A 17,735-nucleotide genomic window follows, 5' to 3' on the forward strand; every position below is an offset into this window, starting at 1 on the left:
GGTCTGCATCTGGATGGTGCTTGTGTGAGTGCCTGAGGGATGAAGTGTGGTGCTTGTGTTTGCCTGAGCCATTTCTGTGTGTTGATTTGGGTGCATGCAGGTCTGAAGGTGTGCTTGGGATAGGATGGGGTTGAGGGGAATGGGACTGGGTAGAGTAAGTTGGAGCGGGGAGGCTAGAGACATGGACAATGGCTGCCAGCAGGGAGGAGGCCAAAGCCTGGAATGCTCTCTGTTGGGCCGCCACGCCAGAATGAATGCCCTCCAGGTATGCATTTGTTTGTTGCAAATGCCCTGCTAGACCCTGGATGGCAGTCAGTATGGTTAACTGCCCAACAGAGAGGAATCTCAGGAGGTCAATAGCCTCCTCACTGAGGGCAGCAGGGCTGACTGGGGCAGGGCCTGAGGTGCCTGGGGCGAAGGAGATGCCCACCCTCCTGGGTGAGCGGGCACAGGAAACTCGCTGAGGGGCTGCTGGGAGGGCGGCGCTGGTAAGGGGGTGGTGGCTGTACCTGTAGTTGGGGTGGGCGCAGAGGTGTCTGCCACTGCTAAGGAGCTTCCATCGGAGGAGGTGTCGCTGTCAGAGCTGGCCCCTCCTGTCTCCATTGTGGTGCTCCCCTCGCCCTCCATCCCACTGGTGCCCTCACAGTCAGTGGATTCTGCCTCCAGGCCCATGTGGGATGCAGCTCCCTCCGTCTCCCGTGCCTCTGCTCCTCCGCCAGATGATGCTAATGCACACAAGGATAGGGTGACAAAACAAAAAGGGGGGGAGAGACAGAGGATACACTTGGTCAATGCTAGCAACAACACTACCATTGGCGTACACAACTCACAGGGAGCAGCCCTATGCACTAGGCCATGCACTACCAGTTACAATGCTAGTCACCAGGCCATGGGGTGCAATGCCTAACGCCATTAGCTGCACACCTGGAACCCACAGGACCCTGCCCAGTAGTAGATGCCAACTAGCATTATTGGGTTTGGAGTGCATCTGAGCTTCCCCATAATGGAACTTACCCTGCCATGTTCGCCCTGGCCTAGGGGCACCCACAGACCCACATCCCCCACCCAGGTAACACCTTAACACGCACAAAGTCATGATTCAGAATCTGTACTCACTCCCTTGTGGCTGCTGTGATGCCTTCAAGCGCCTATCCAACTCCGGATAGGCCACTGCCAAGATGTGGAACATCAGGGTACGACGGGCACCCCTTCCTCGTTGGGAGGCCAGCTCCAGCTGGGCCTCCGCCGTCTTCCTTGCCCAGCAACGCAGGTCCTCCCACCGTTTTAGGCAGTGGGTGCTCCACCTGTCAAAGACCACCAGGGTCCGCACCTCGTTGGCGATGGCAGGCCACATACCCTTTTTCTGATGGGCACTGACCTGCAGAAAAAGATACAGCAGAAACTGTATTATTCATACCGTCTGGACTGTTATCCTCATGGCCCACCATATCCCTCCCATCCCCTTACGCACAGACATTGCCCACTGAACATGCAGCATTCTGCCCAGGACCCTTCAGCCCCCTCTACACGAGGCTTACACACACAGCACTCCATACATTCATGCCCCACGCATCGGGCTCACAGTGTATTCACCTGTTTGTCTGGAGGGCCATAAAGTAATGGGTACTTGGGTAGGACCCCATCCACTAGTCTCTCCAACTCCTCGGAAGTGAAGGTTGGGGCCCTTTCCTCAGACACTCGAGCCATGGCTGCTTCCAGACACAGGTCACAGCAGCACATGCAGTGTAGGTGCTCTCCTGTTGAAGGTCAGGTAGCAAGTGAGTGAACAGCTACAAAATGGCGGTCATGTCCGCGGCGGTGCGTACCGTCACCACCGGCGTACATCACCATTGGCTCCTGGAACCCGTAGGCCCCAATGATAACCAATAATGTGTTGCACGGCGGTCGTTGACTGCCTCCCGCAACATTGAACAACTCCAGCAGAATTACCTAATTTCCACTTGTCCCTCCTCACAGGTCAGGTGGCCGCCAATTCAGGGGGGCACAGGCCATGGCACCTAACTTCGTCACAGCAGACATAGGCACATCAACGAACCTACACGTTCATATACTATTTCTGTAAAAAAAGAAAGGCATATTAATCAGAGTATATGTTTGAATATGACCATCTGCTCACTGTTTTTTACCCTAGAGTTCAACCGCTGAGGATGAATAGGAGATGGAGACATACTCCGTCTACAGACCCCTGGTGGACCTGGCGACAATGGAGGACAGGCACATTATCCTAACCTACGGACTTGATAGGGCCACAATCCAAGAGCTGTGTGCCCAATTGGGGCCAGACCTGATTTCAGCTATCCACCACCTCACAGGTATCCCACCTCTAGTGCAGGTCCTGTCAGTGCTCCATTCCTTGGCAAGTAGTTCCTTCCAAGCGACAGTGGCCATGGCATCAGGGATGTCACAGCCTATGTTCTCAAACATGCTGACCAGAGTGTAGTCTTCCCTAATGAAACACATGCACAGCTACATCGTATTCCCCCAGGTGGAGGATTTGGCCACAGTGAAGGCTGACTTCCATACAATAGGACATATCCCTAACATCATTGGTGCTATTGATGGTACACATATTTCCTCTGTCCCACCCCAGAGAAATGAACAGGTGTTCAGAAATCGAAAGAGCTTTCACTCTCTGAATGTGCAGATGGTGTGTTTGGTGGACCAGTACATCTCCCATGTCAATGCAAAGTATCCTGGCTCTGTGCATGATGCCTTTATCTTGAAGAATAGTAGCATCCCATTTGTAAAGTCTCAACTCCAGAGCCATAGGGTGTAGCTAATAGGTGAACCCATGGTCCCTACCCAGTTGATGTAGGTATATGGGTGTGGGGTTGTCCCTAAGGGTGAGTGTCTGGCTAACAGATATCCCTCAATATTTTCAGGTGACTCTGGTTACCCCAACCTCTCACGGCTACTGACCCCAGTGAGGAATCCCAGGAAAAGGGCAGCGGAAGGTTACAATGAGGCACATGGGCGTACAAGGAGGATCATTGATCGAACCTTTGGCCTCCTGAAGGCCAGATTCCAGTGCCTCCATCTGACAGGTGGATCCCTGTATTACTCACCCAAGAAGGTGTGCCATATCATCGTTGCATGTTGCACAACCTGGCCTTGAGACTCCTGGTTCCTTTTCTGCTAGAGGATGAGGCTGGAGATGGTTGTGTGGCAGTGGTGGAGCCTGTGGACAGTGGCGAAGAGGAGGCAGAGGAAGAGGATGTGGGCAACAGAACTACTATAATTCAACAGTACTTCCAGTGACACACAGGTAAGACAATGTAACTTCACCTTCGTTTGCAGTTTTGTGTTGGACATTGTACATGGGAGCCTGATTTTCCTATTTCTATGGCCACTTACTGTACCCTTTGGCATCTCTATTTTCAGGTATCTGTGCCCCACTCTGGCTCCTGGTGTGTTTACGGCTGCCCACTCCAGGTCAAACCTATGTATATATAACTGTACATTTGAATTGCAATGTTTACAGCTTGTTAAACTAATACATATTTCAATCAGACTCCATACTTGTATTTGTTCCAAGGGTGTTTATGTCTTTGACAATAAGTGTAGGGGGTATTGCAGTGGGCTGGGTTGATGGTGGAGGAATGTGCAGGATAGAGTCCAGTCTATTGGTATCACAGATGCATTGTCCAAGTGGGCATAGGGAGCGGGGCAATGTCAGTTCAAGGTGGACAGGGTGACAGAGTGGGACACAAGGGTGACATTCAGGGGGGACTTATTTCCTGGCAGGGGTCTTAGCAATGTTCTCTTTCTGCAGGGGGAGGGTGCTGGTGGCCTGTTGTTGCAGTGGCGGAGCCTCCTGTCCACTGACGCCAGTGGAGGTGGAGGGCTGTTCATCGGTGTGGCTAGTGTCAGGGGTCTTTGGTGTGCCACTGCCTCCCTCATCATGTTGGTCATGTCTGCCAGCAATCCTGCAATGGTGACCAGGATGGTGTGGATGTCTCTCAGGTCCTCCCTGATCCCAAGGTATTGTCCCTCCTGCAGCCGCTGGGTCTCCTGCAGCTTGGCCAGTATCTGGCCCATGGTCTCCTGGGATGGTGGTATGCTCCAAGGCTGTTGGTGAGTGCCTCGTGGAGAGTCGGTTCCCTTGGCCTGTCCTCCCCGTGCGCACAGCAGTCCTCCCAGCTTCCCTGTTGTCCTGTGCCTCTGTCCCCTGAACCGTGTGCCCACTGTCACTGACCCCAGGTCCCTGATCGGCCTGTGTTTGTGTGGTTGCCTGGGGTCCCTGTAGTGGTAGACACACTGCTGCTTGATGTGTCCTGGGGTCAGAGGGATGGGCCCCCTGGGTGGGTGCTGTGGTGGTGTTTCCTGAGGGGGGGCTATGTGGTGGTTTGGGACTGTCGCTGGGTCACCGACTGACCGGAGGTCCCTGATGGGCCAGGTTGGTCATCCTGATCAAGGTGTGCATAGCTGCTGTCATCACTGTGGGCCTCTTCTGGGGGGGGGAACTGGGTGTTGCTGGCACCTCCTCTCCGGTGATGTTGTGTGGGGGTCCTGTGGGGATGTAAATGCAGTGTTATTGTTACTGAGTGTGACATCTTGTGCATGGGTATGTTCCCCTCTTTGGTTGTTATTATCAAGGCAGCTTTGGCTTGTGTGAGTTGTGATTTGGTTGGCTAAGTGATTGTCACTAGTGTGCATGCTGTGGTGATTGAGGGCCATGCATTGGTGTTGCATGCAGGGATTGGTATTGAGATGGGTGAGTTGTGATGGTGGGGTATATGTGAGGTGGTGGAGTGATGGGGTGAAGGTTGGGGTAGGAGTTTGTGATGGCATGCAGGTAGGGGGGGTGAAAGTAGTAAAGATTTGACTTACCAGAGTCCGGTCCTCCTGCTACTCCTGCAAGGCCCTCAGGATGCATGATCGCAAAGACTTGCTCCTCCCATGTTGTTAGTTGTGGGGGAGGAGGCGGGGGTCCACCGCCGGTCCTCTGTACAGCTATCTGGTGTCTTGCTACCACGGAACGCACCTTCCCCCGTAGGTCGTTCCACCTCTTCCTGATGTCGTCCCTTGTTCTGGGGTGCTGTCCTACGGAGTTGACCCTATCCACGACTCTCCGCCATAGCTCCATCTTCCTAGCAATGGACGTCTGCTGCACCTGTGATCCGAATAGCTGTGGCTCTACCCAGATGATTTCCTCCACCATGATCCTTAGCTCCTCTCTCTCAGTTGTCAATTTGTTTCATAAAGGATTGTGGATAGTGTGTGTGTGTGTTTTATAGTGGTGTGGGTGTGGTGTGTGCATGTGTGTCAGATGTGTGTAGTTTGAATTGTCCAATGTGGTGTTGTTTTGTATGTGTGTGTGTATTTTGAGCGCAGTGGTCTGTGCCGCCAATGGTTTACCGTGGTTGAATGACCGCCGCAGTGATTCGTGTGTCATAATGCTGTGGGCATATTTCTGTTGGCGTAACGGTGTGGGTTTTAGTACCGCCCGTTTATCACTGACCTTTGGGCTGTTGTACTTGTGTGTGTGTCTGTATACTGGTGGATTTCTAGTTGTGGGTCATAAAACGCGTAGCGGTATACAGCCATGGTCGTGGTATGTTGGCGGCAGTCAGCATGCCGTTAAGCGGCACTTACCGCCAATGTCATAATGAGGGCCTTAGTGAGAAAGTGGTATCATCAAATGTAACGTCTTTTATCCTACCGATGAGCCACCAAATGTAGGAGGCTGGCTTTCTATATATTGTAAGAATGAGACATGCACTGTGCAAAGAGTCCAAGCAACACCACTTTAATATACAGAGGTAAAAAGCAGACCACCTAATGCTCTGTTTTTGTGATAGTGTAGGCGAGCAGTTTACTTATTTTGGAGATGTGCTAAGCATTTGTTGTAATCACAGTATCAATATATGTGGACACGCATTTGGAAGGAGAACTCGAGATCAATTTATAAAAATGCTTCAGATTTTTATAAAAATTTTAAGCCCAAGATCATCAATATAAAGTAAGTACTTCTTTTGTTATAATGTTTTTAAAGTTTGGCAAAAATAGTCTTCTAGTGCATCATTACACGCAATAGGAATGAATGGGAAAAACTTCAAAAATGCATATAAAATCAGGCAATGCTCTCACAAGTGTAATCTTTTATTTTTAGGTCGAGGTCATCGAGCTATCCTGTGGGCCAGCCAGAGATGTTTGGGCGGGTCCCGGGTCCAACAGGAGCAGCGGCTGAAACTCTTAGAGATGGCGCACAACAGAGAATGGGACCACTTGGAAACACACTGCACAGGTGGACTTAAAGGTAAGACCGGTGAGTCTCCCTGGAAGGTAGTGGTCGTAAGTGGTTAGAGACCCCTAGAACACAGCTGGTTTGGCATTTCAGGGGTCAGGTAGGCCAGATGCAGTGCAGATTGGTCAGCCAAGAGTCGTGCATCAAGGAGTCCTTGGAGCTAGGTGCAGGTCATTTTGATGGCAGATTGGAGGTCAGGAGGGCCGCTCTGGGGGGGTGATTTTTGGGCGTCTTGATGTCACTCAACTGGTGCTTGTTTCTGGTCCTTGGAAGGTCCAGAGTGGACTTTTCTTCTGGGTGTTCGACGACTGGGGACCAGTACCCCAGACAATGGTACATCTGTGGTCCTGGAGGTTGGAGTGCCACCAATCTTGGCACACTGGCAGGGATTGACCTATGGGTGTGGTGGGTGGAATTTGGTCTGGCTGCTCTGTCTGGTTCGTTGGTCAGCACCATTTAGTGAACTGGACTTTACTGATTTCTTGCTTGCAGTTTGCATGAGAGTGATACCTTCACTCTGAGGGAGGTTGTTGGCAATGTGTAGAAGGCTGGAGGGGATTTGTTTTTTTTTAGAGTCCTTCAGGTTTACAGGTGGCCCCTCAGTGGCGATTATCGAGTCCTTGGGGCAGCAGGCAGGGTTTGGCACATTTTTCTTCTTGCAGCAGGACTGTTCTCCTGCCTCAAGTCTTCTTTGTTCCTGGTCTTCTTGTGTCCATTGAATATGATCTACAGGTCTATGGATGCCCACTAAATACTGAAATACCTAAGGGTGGCTACTCCTACTATGTGACCACTTCCTTTGGGAAGGTGTCACATCCCTAACTCTTATAGGCTATCTTCCTACAATCCAAGAAGGAGGAAAGTGAAATGGATTAGTCACTTTACCTGCCACACCTGAGGGGCGGTGCAGGCTGAGTGGGGGGTGCTCCTCCTACTCTGTATAAGTTTTACCACTGGTTTCCTACTCAAAGTGGGGAAAAACCATTGAGTGGCCATCTGCTCCTAGCTGCAGAGGCATGGGTCAGATTTCAAAGTCAAGGACCAGTCAGCAACTATGACAGGGGTGGTAGGTTTTGCAGGGGTCACCTCTAAGGTGCCCTCTGGGTACATGTTACAATACATCCAACACTGGCATCAGTGTGGGTTTATTATTCAGATTTGTTTGATACCAAACAACCCAGTATTCATAGAGGCCATCATGTAGCTGGGGAACTTGTAATGACCAATGTCGAGCACATGTATTTGCTACGGCTTCCCTGTATACTTACTATGTCTTAAGGTTGTTGAAAGACATAGTATGGGCATATTTGCTCATGCACACCTATGCCCTCGCTTGCATTATAGTGCACACCCTGCCTTAGGGCTGTAAGATCTGCCAGAGGGTGACTTGCCTATAGTGCATACAGTGTTAGTGGACATGGCACTCTTGGTGAGTGACATTTCGAGTTTGCCACTTGTAAATACACCCTGTCATGCACTTGCAATGCCAGTCTGCATGAGGGTGGTGAGGGGCCTCTTAGAGTGGCACAATTGGTGCAGCAGCTCTGGGGGAACCTCGTCAGTACCCATGCCCTAGATGCCAGGGTTACCATTTACTCTGGACTTACAAGGGTGTCTGAAGTGCCAATACATAGTACAGCTTTAGGGAACAATGTCTGGCCCTGGGAACCTATTTAGCAGGGACCCAGGGGACTTACAGTTTGAAACCACATCCTTTTCCAGGCACAAAGTGGGGGTACCATGTCAAAAAAAGGCCTTTCTGACATCTTAAACATCAGATTAGCACAGTATCATCCGGGCATAACTATAGATAACAAAACACTTTCACCACTCCATGCACAGTATTACAGCTTTGAATTGGTAAAATACTATCCAAGACATCCTGGAATAAGCAAAAGAAAATCCTGACACATGTTTCGCTATTCGTTTAGCTCGTCAGAGAGATTTAGCTTTTCCAGACACAAGGGAGCACCCACTGTAAGTCAGTCAGTCAGTCAAAGATCTTTATTCGGCGTTATGCCATAAAAGCACATATACATTACATAAAATATAAATAATTAGAATACAGTCCTTGTAGATTAAAACAAAATACAAACATCTTCGACCAACTAGGATTGCAGGACTATATACGTTCCCTTTATCAAAATGTCCAACAACCCATATATTTTGGAATATAATAGTTTACATACATTAGAATCCCGACAACAAAATAAATTCATAAATAGTCAAAATAATGTTAATAAATACGTACTTCGACCAATTCATATCGGTTCCTAATAGCAGTGGCAGATTTAATAAAACTTAGAACTGAATGACACATTTGTATAGATGAAAGTCTTTGAATACTAATCAGAGCTTCCTTATAAAAAACGGTATGTAAGTTGCGCAAAATTGGCAATGTAAAAGCTTTCCTAGGAGCAGAATAAAGCGAACAGTGTAAGTCAAAACAATACCTTTTCAGGCTTAGAGTGACAAATAAATTATGCAAAAGAGAAGAGAAAATTTTGTAGTTGCCAGGTTTAGGAGGAGAGCAGTTCCAGTATAGAGTATTACAGCTTTGAATTGGTAAAATGCCATCCAAGCCAACCTGGAAGGAGAAAAAGCAATCCCTGAAATGTTTCGCTATTATTATAGCCCTTAAGAGAGGTTTAGCTTTTCCAGACACAAGGTAGCACCCAGTATAAGTCAAAATAATACAGTTTCAGGCTTAGAGTGATGCATAAATTATGCAAAAGAGAAGACAGAACTCTGGGTAGGTCTCAAAATTAGGTGTATATCAGCTCCAGGATAGAGTACCCTACAACACTAGCGACACCCTAAATTTTGTCACCTGACAAGCCTGTTTTTCTAGTAAATTCTTTATGCATTGGTTTAGCACAATACCATCCACACTGAACTGAAAAAAAGAGACCAGGCTCCTGATTACAACTCAGCGGAGGGTTACTCTGTCACATCAGTGATGGATATCCTGTCCTCTGAAATCTAAATCCCATAGAATATAATGGGATGTAGATTTCGGAGGACAGGATTATCCTCGACATTGTGATGAAGTAACCCATCCACCGAGTTCTAAGTCAGGCCCAAAGTCTCATGTCATTTATACGGCAAAGTCTTTATAAGATTAGCACTGGTGCCATCCTTGCCGAGTTCTAAATGACAAAACCTTTTGACCACTCCGAGCACAGTATTACAGCTTTGGATTGGTAAAATACCATCCAGGCCAACCTGGAATGAGGAGAAGCAACCCCTGACCCTTGACATGGATGGCTAATTCTATGCTTAAAAACTTTGTTAGACAAGGGTACATTTGCATGAGCAAAGTTAGGCTGTTGTTGGTGTTGTAGGTGCTCTATACTGCTCTAAATATAGGAACTTTAAAAATGCATATAAAATCAGGCAATGCTCTCACAAATGTCACCTTCTATTTTTAGGTTGAAGTCATCGAAGTGTCCAAAGGGCCAGCCAGGGAACTTCGGGCAGTTGCCAGTTCAAGCGGGAGCAGCAGCTGAAGGTTTTGCTGATGGCACCCAAAGAAGGATGGGACCACTTAGAAACACACTGCAAAGATGGACTTAATGGTAAGTCTGGTGAGTTCCCTTGGACGGTGGACGATGCAAGGGCTTAGAGACCCGTAGAGCACTGCTGTTTGGTCGATGGAAGGGCCAGGGAGGCCAGGTGCAAGTCAGCCAGGTGTTCTGTCTCTCGGAGTCCTTAAAGTCAGGAGCAGGTCACTTGGAGGGTGGATTGCAGGTCAGCAGGACCATGGTGGCAGGCCTTGTCCTTAAGGGCTGTTGTATGGAATTTGACTAGGCTGCTGGGTCGGGGTCATTGGTCAGCAGCTGGTTACTTTATGGACTTTGCTGGTTCCTTGCCTGCTTGGAGCAGGGAGTGATACTGTCACTCAAAGGGTAGTTCTTGGGGAAGGCTGGAGGTGCTCTGGGTTTTTGTAGAGTCCTTCAAGTTTTCAGGCAACACCTCAGCAGCGATAGTTGAGTCCTTGGAGCAGGAGGCAGGGTTTGATGCCTTTTTCTTTCTGCAGCAGGGCTTCAATTCTCGTGCCTTGGGTCCAATTGGCTAGCCGGAGAACGTCTGGCGGTTCCCGGTTCAAGCAGGAGCAGTGGCTGAAGGTTGTGGAGAGGGCACCCAAAGGAGAAGGGGACCGATTGGAAACACACTGCAAAGATGAACTTAAAGGTAAGACCGGTGGGTTCCCTTGGAGGGTGGAGATTCTGAGGGATAAGAGACCCCTAGAGCACAGCTGGTTAGTTGATGCAGGGGCCAGGGAGGCCAGGAGAAGTGCAGTTAGTTCAGCCAGGAGTTGGTAATCTTGGAGTCCTTGGAGTTAGGAGGGGGGCACTAGGAGGGTGGATTTTAGGTCAGCAGGGCCACTCTGGAACGTGGTTCTTGGGTATCCTGAAGTCCCTTGACTGGTGCTTGCTTCTGGGCTTTTGGGACTCCAGAATAAACTTTGCTTCTGGGTGTCCGATGTTGGGGATCCGGTACGTCGGGTAGTGGTACACCACAGCCCTGGAGAGTTGCAGTGTCACCAAACTTGGCATGGTGACAGGTCTTCTCCTTAAGGCTGTTGTATGGAATTTGTCTGGGCTATTGGGTCCAGGTCATTGGTCAGCAGCTGGTCACTTTACCAGACTTTACGGGTTGCTTGCCTGCTGAGTGCAAGAGTGATGCCTTCATTCAAAGGGAGGTTCTTGGCAATTATTAGAAGGCTGGAGGTGCTCTGGGGTTTTGCAGAGTACTTCATGCTTCCAGGCAACACCTCAGTGGCGGGTGTCGAGTCCTTAGAGCAGCAGACAGGGTTTGGTGCCTTTTTCTTTCTGAAGCAGGTCTTCAGTTCTTGTGCCTTGGGTGTTCTTTGTCCTGGAATCTGAGATCTTCATCTAGAAATGCCCTCTAAATACTGTATTTAGGGGGCGTTAGGGGGAGTAACTGACAGGCGATCATGTAGCTGGGGAACTCATAATTACCAGTGTCCAGCACATGCATTTGTTATGGCTTCCCTGTACGTTTACTATGTTTAAGAATTAGGAAAGATACAGTAGGGGCATATTTGCTCATGCACACATATGCCCGCACATGCATTATAGTGCACCCTGCCTTTAGGGCTGCAAGGCCTTCCAGAGGGGTGACTTACCTATATTGCATGCAGTGTTAGTGGGCTCCGCACTCTTGGTGAGAGCAATGTCAAGTTTGCAACTTTGGATACACCTTGTCATGCACTTGCAATGGCAGTCTGCATCAGGGTGGTCTGGGGACTTCCAGAGTGGCACAATTGGTGCTGCAGCGTTGGGAGACCTCTTCAGTACCCATGCCATAGGTACTAGGGGTACAATTTACTAGGGACTTTCAAAGGAGGCTGAAGTGCCAAATATAGTACAGTTTTTGGGGAAAAGATCTGGCACTGGGAACCTGCCCAGCAGGGGCCCAGGGCACTTACAGTTTGAAACTACATCTTTTCCTAGGGAAAAAGTGGGGGTTACCATGTCAAAAGAGACCCTTTCTCATACTAACCCCCCAAATGAAAAGGGTTGAAACTACCCTTCCCCTGGGCAGTCTTCATCCCCCTAAGTGGAAGAACCTGGAAAAGTCATCTGTATATGCATGGGCAGTCCCAGGTCTGTGTTCCACTTTAAAGTTCATTCCTTGTGGGGACGAGGACCACCTAAGCAGTTTGGGGGTTTCATCTTCCATCTGATGGAGCTTCCAGAGAGGAATGTGGTCAGTTTGGATTATGAAGTGAGAGCCAAGCTAGTGTGACCTCAGCTTCTTCAGGGTCCAAAACACAGCAAAGACTTCCCACTCTGTTAGAAATTGGGTCTTTGGTTGGCAGTCAGGTTACCCCTTGTCCAAGCAAGGACCCTCACTATAGTCAGGGTAAGTCACACACATTCCAAATTATACTGTGCCCACCCTCTGTTAGCTTGGCACTGACCCATTAGGCTTAACTTAGAAGGCAATGTGTAAAGTATTTGTACAACAAATCATGCAATAACATAGTAGAACACCACAAAAGTACACCATACAGTGTTTAGAAAAATAGATAATATTTATCTGGTAAGATGCAGGTCAAAACTACTAGCATGCAGCAAGTATATGTTGAAATATCACTGTAAAAATGATATAAAGTGTCTTTACTCTCTTAAAAAGCAACAAGTGTCTCTTGCAAGCACAAAGTACCTGGTTTGCGTTCAAAATCTCCACAAAGGACCGTAGAGGAGGCGATGCGTGGAAAACGGGGAGGTGTACATCCATGTTTCTGGCGAACACAGCCAATGCATTGTTGAGTTTTCATGCAGGGCAGGCTTTGCGTCGATTTCCGGCGCGTAGACTGGGATCCTCTTCAGGTTGCGGGGTTTTCAGACGCCCAAAGGACAATGCGTTGAAATCCGGCACTTGCAGGATGAAGTCACAGGGGTTGCGTCGATCCGGTGGGCGTTGCGTGGAAATGTCTACCGCTCGGCAGGCTCTGCGTCATTCTGGCTCAGCTTTGCAGTGATCCAGTGGGCTGTGCGTTAAATTTCCAGTTGCTACGCTGGCGCGGCATCAATCTTCTCCTTGCGAAGTCGGGCTGCATCGTTCCGGTTTGGTGTACAGTGATTTTCACATCGCGATGCAGGCTGTGCGTCGTGTCTTGCAGGCTGTGCATCAATTTTTGCCACACAGGGAGCTCTCTTGCAGGAATGAAGTCTTTTTGGTCCTGAGACTTCAGGAAACAGGAGGCAAGCTCTATCCAAGCCCTTGGAGAGCACATCTCAGCACAGCCAGAGAGCAGCAAGGCAGCAGGGCAACAGCAAGGCAGCAGTCCTCAGAAAAGCAGTCAGGTGAGTCCTTTGGGCAGCCAGGCAGTTCTTCTTGGCAGGTTGTGGTTCAGGTTCTCTTCTCCAGGAAGTATCTGTAAGGTAGAGTATCTACCTCAGAAGTGTCTAAGTTGGTAGGCTCAGAGACCCTGCTTAAATACCCAAATGTGCTTTTGAAGTGGGGGAGATTTAAAAGAGTGGCTTAGAAGTGCACAAGGTCCCCTTTCAGTTCCATCCTGCCTGCCAGGGTCCCAGTAGGGGGTGTGACAGTCCTTTGTGTGAGGGCAGGCTACTGTCCTTTGACATGAAAGTGTCACGCCCTCCACCCTCTCAGCCCAGGGAGACCCATTCAATATGCAGATGTATGCAAGTGTGACTGAGCATCCTGTGTTTGGGGTTGTCTGAGTGAATGCACAAGGGAGCTTTAAACTAAACCTAGCTAGACGTGGATTGGAAGGCACAGAAGGATTTAAGTGCAGAGAAATGCTCACTTTCTAAAAGTAGCATTTCTAAAATAGTAATATAAAATCCAATTTCACCGTTAAGAAGGGTTTTGTATCACCATTCTGGCCATACTAAATATGACCTGGCTAATCCTTCGAGATCAGGATCTACCACTGAAACAGGATATCAGGGTAGCCCTAATGTTAACCTATGAAAGGAGCAGGCCTCACAGCAGTGTAAAAACAAATTTAGGAGTTTTACACTGCCAGGACATATAGAACATACATGTTCATGTCCTGCCTTTTACCTACATAGCATCCTGCCCTATGGGCTATCTAGGGCCTACCTTAAGGGTGACTTAGATGTACAAAAATGGGAGTTTAAGGCTTGGCAAGTACTTTTAAATGCCAAGTCGAAGTGGCAGTGAAATTGCACACACAGGCACTGCAGCGCAGACCTGAAACATGGTTAGGGGGCTACTTATATGGGTGCGCATCCGGTGCTGCAGCCCACTAGTAGCATTTAATTTACAGGCCCTGGGCACATGTAGTGCACTTTATTAGGGACTTACAAGTAAATTAAATAAGCCAATTGGGTATGAGCCAATGTCACCATGTTTTAAGGAGAGCGCATATGCACTTTAGCACTGATTAGCAGTGGTAAAGTGCACAGAGCCCCAAAGCCAGCAAAAATGAGGTCAGAAAAAGAGGAGGAGGAAGGCAAAAAGTTTGGGGGTGACCCTGCAGAAAGGCCATTTCCAACACACTCCACTTTTGTTCCCTGGGGAGTAGTCTTCTGCCTATAAAAGCAACAGGCCGGTCATGACCCTCATTTGTTTAGGGTAGGACTGCTCTTATCCTATAGTCAAAGGCATCTGTTTGGACAATTAACTTCCTGGAGTAATCTGAAGCTTTCAGGACTGGGGCAGAGCACATTGCATCCTTCAGATTGTCAAAAGCCGTTTGGCAACACACTGTCCACTTAATCATTTGGGTGTCTTATTGGAAGAAAGTTCTGTGAAGGGGGTCACCATGGTGCCACAATCCTTCACAAATCTTCTGTAGTACCCAGTCAAGCTAAGTAATGCCCTGACTTGAATCTGGGCTGTCGGAGCTTCCCAAGCCAGAATTTTCTGGATTTTGGCGTGGAGTGGTTGAACTTGGCTACCTACCAGGTGGCCCAAGTATACAACCTTTCCCTGCCCTATCTGGCACTTACTGGCCTTGATAGTGAGGCCTGCCTTTTGCAGAGCCCTTCAGGACATTTTCCAGGTGGATCAGGTGATCCTGCCAGGTAGAGCTGTAGCCAGCAATGTCACCCAAATAAGCTGCACTAAAGGATTTCAATCCAGCTAGGTTTTCATTCATCAACCTTTGGAAGGTGTCGGGGGCATTCTTTAATCCAAAGGGCATTACAGTGAACTGTAGTGCTCTTTGGATTAAAGGGGCGCTTGGGTGGGAGAATGCTGATCTTTCTTTTGCTCCAGGAGTCAGGCCAATCTGCAAGTACCCAGATGTATGATCAAAGGTACTCAGATATTTGACTGCCTCTAATCTGTCTATGAGCTCGTCAACTCTTGGAATTGGGTGTGCATCAGTTTTTGTTACAGCATTGAGATCCCTATAGTCCATACGGAACCTCATTTCCTTTTTCTCTCCCTTGGAGTGAGGTTTGGGGACTAAAACTACTGGACTGGCCCAGGAGCTCTGAGAGGGTTCAATAACACCCAAATTCAGCATCTTGTTGACTTCAACTCGGATGCCTTCGCTGACATGGTCTGGCTTCTTATAGAGTTTGTTTATGACAGGCAAGCTGTTTCTAGTGTCCACATCATGAGTATACCAGTTAGTCCTGCCAGAGGTCAGAAAAAATAGTTCAGCATAATGGTTGAAGGCTTGCCTGCTAACAGCCTGCAGTTGCCCTGTAAGTGTGTATGACAAGAGCACCCCATCTACACAACCATATTGAGGGTTGCTGAACAGGAGATCAGGGAAAGGTTCACTCTCTTCCTCCTGTCCCTCATCTTTAACAATGAGCATGTTTACTTCAGCTCTGTCAAAATAGGGCTTCAGGCAGTTGGCATGTATAATCCTTTTGGGAGTTTTGCAACTACCAAGGTCAACCAGGTAGGTTATCTCCCCTTTTCTTTGAAGTATGAGGTAAGGCCCAGATGCCTTCTCTTGGAGAGCTCTAGGAGCCACATGCTCCAACACCCAAACTTTCTGCCCTTGTTGGAGCTCCACCATAGCAGCTTTTTGGTCATGCCAGTGCTTCTGTAGTTCCTGGCTGACCTGGAGGTTTTTGCTGGCTTTTTCTAAATACTCAGCAATCCTGGAATGAATGCCAGGTACACAATCCACAATGTTCTTGTTTAGTCCCTCTTAGAACCCTCTCCCTTCTCTTTCTAACAAGTTTCAATGAACCTTCAACAGGATGCCCAAAGAAAAGTTCAGAGGGAGAAAACCCTACTCCCTGCTGTGGTAATTACCTGTAGGCAAAAAGTGGACATGGAAGTAAGACATCCCAGCTCCTTTTGAGTTTTTCAGGGAGACCTCCAATCATGCCTTTCAATGTCCAGATAAATCTTTCAACCAGCCCATTTGTCTGTGGATGGTATGGTGTAGTGAACTTGCTACATGGGTTTCAAGTATGCAGACATGAAATTTGAACTCCTGTCTGATACTACCTCTTTAGAAAAGTAAACCCTAGTTAAAATACCAAGGAGGGCCTTGGCCACTGCAGGAGCAGTGATGGTCCTAAGAAGAATGGACTCTGGATATCTAGTGGCATGATCAACTACCACTAGGATATATCTGTTTCCTGATGCTGTTTGAGGGTCAAGGGGGCCAACAATGCCAACCCCTATCATTTTGAAGGATGCCCCAACCACAGGTAGTGGGATTAAGGTGGACTTCAGATGGCCTCCTGTCTTACCACTGGCTTGACAGGAGACACAAGACTGACAAAGGTCCTTCACCTTCTGGGATATCTTAGGCCAGTACAAGTGATTAAGTAGCCTGCTCCAGGTTTTGTTTTGGCTCGGATGTCCAGCCAGGTGAATGTTATGGGCTAAAGAGAGAAAGAACTCTCCATACTGTTGAGGTACTGCTACCCTCCTGGTTGCATCAGGCTTGAGGTCTCTGGCCTCAGTATACAGGAGCCCATCTTCCCAGTAGACCCTGTGGGTACCACTGATGTTATTCTGTTCTTCCTGTGCAGCTTGCTGCCTCAGGCTTTAAAGAGTGGGACATGTTCTTTATCCCAGGCACAGATCTTCCTTGGAGGGTCCTCTTGGTCCCAAGAGCTCTACTGTGTAAGGCCCAAGCTTTCGAGGCTCAATTCCCTCTGGGGTTACCAAGTTCTCTTCCTGGGAAGAGGGGTTCTGACTTGTTGTCTGTTTAGAACCTGTTCCCCCAGTCTTCTTGCCTTTTTCTCTTGAAGGGTTGGTCCATTCTCCCAGGATCCAATATCTAATGTTCACTCTGGAGTTTGCTTTGTGCCTTAGTTTTGATAGAACTCCATTCTGGGATCCCAAGCATGCCTGCATGGGTCCTCAGCTCTATTTCAGCCCAGAGAGAATTATCCAAATCATTGGGAAACAGACAGTCTACAGGGATGGATGGGGACACAGCCACTTCTTTCTGCCCAACTACTCCCCCCCAGTCAAATGATATCATAGCCATATGATGAATCTTTGTGACATTGTCAGCCTTCAATCAATCAAAAAAATGTATAGAGCGCGCTACTCACCGTGGGGGTCTCAAGGCGCTTGGGGGGGGATCAAGGGAGGGCAAGGAGGGTCACTGTTCGAACAACCTGTCTTTCTGAAGAGCAGGAGGTCTTTGGTTTTGCGAAGGTTGGTGGAGGGAGTTCCAGGTTTTGGGGGTGAGGTAGGAGAAGGACCTGCCTCCTGTGGTGGTGCGTTTGATGCGGGGGACTGTGGCTAGGGTGAGGTCGGCTGATCGGAGGTTGAGTGTGGAAGTTCACTCTTTCGTTGAGGTAGGTTGGGCCGGTGTTGTGGAGGGATTTGTGTGCGTGGATGAGGATCTTGAATGTGATTCTCTTGTCTATAGGGAGCCAGTGAAGGGATTTGAGGAGTGGTGAGATTTGTTTGTGGCGGGGGAGGCCAAGGACGAGGTGTGCGGCTGTGTTCTGGATTCTATGGAGTTTGCGTTTGAGTGTGGTGCCGGCGTAGAGGGCATTACTGT

This window comes from Pleurodeles waltl, chromosome 8 (assembly GCF_031143425.1).
Source record: "Pleurodeles waltl isolate 20211129_DDA chromosome 8, aPleWal1.hap1.20221129, whole genome shotgun sequence".
Taxonomy (NCBI): Eukaryota; Metazoa; Chordata; class Amphibia; order Caudata; family Salamandridae; genus Pleurodeles; species Pleurodeles waltl.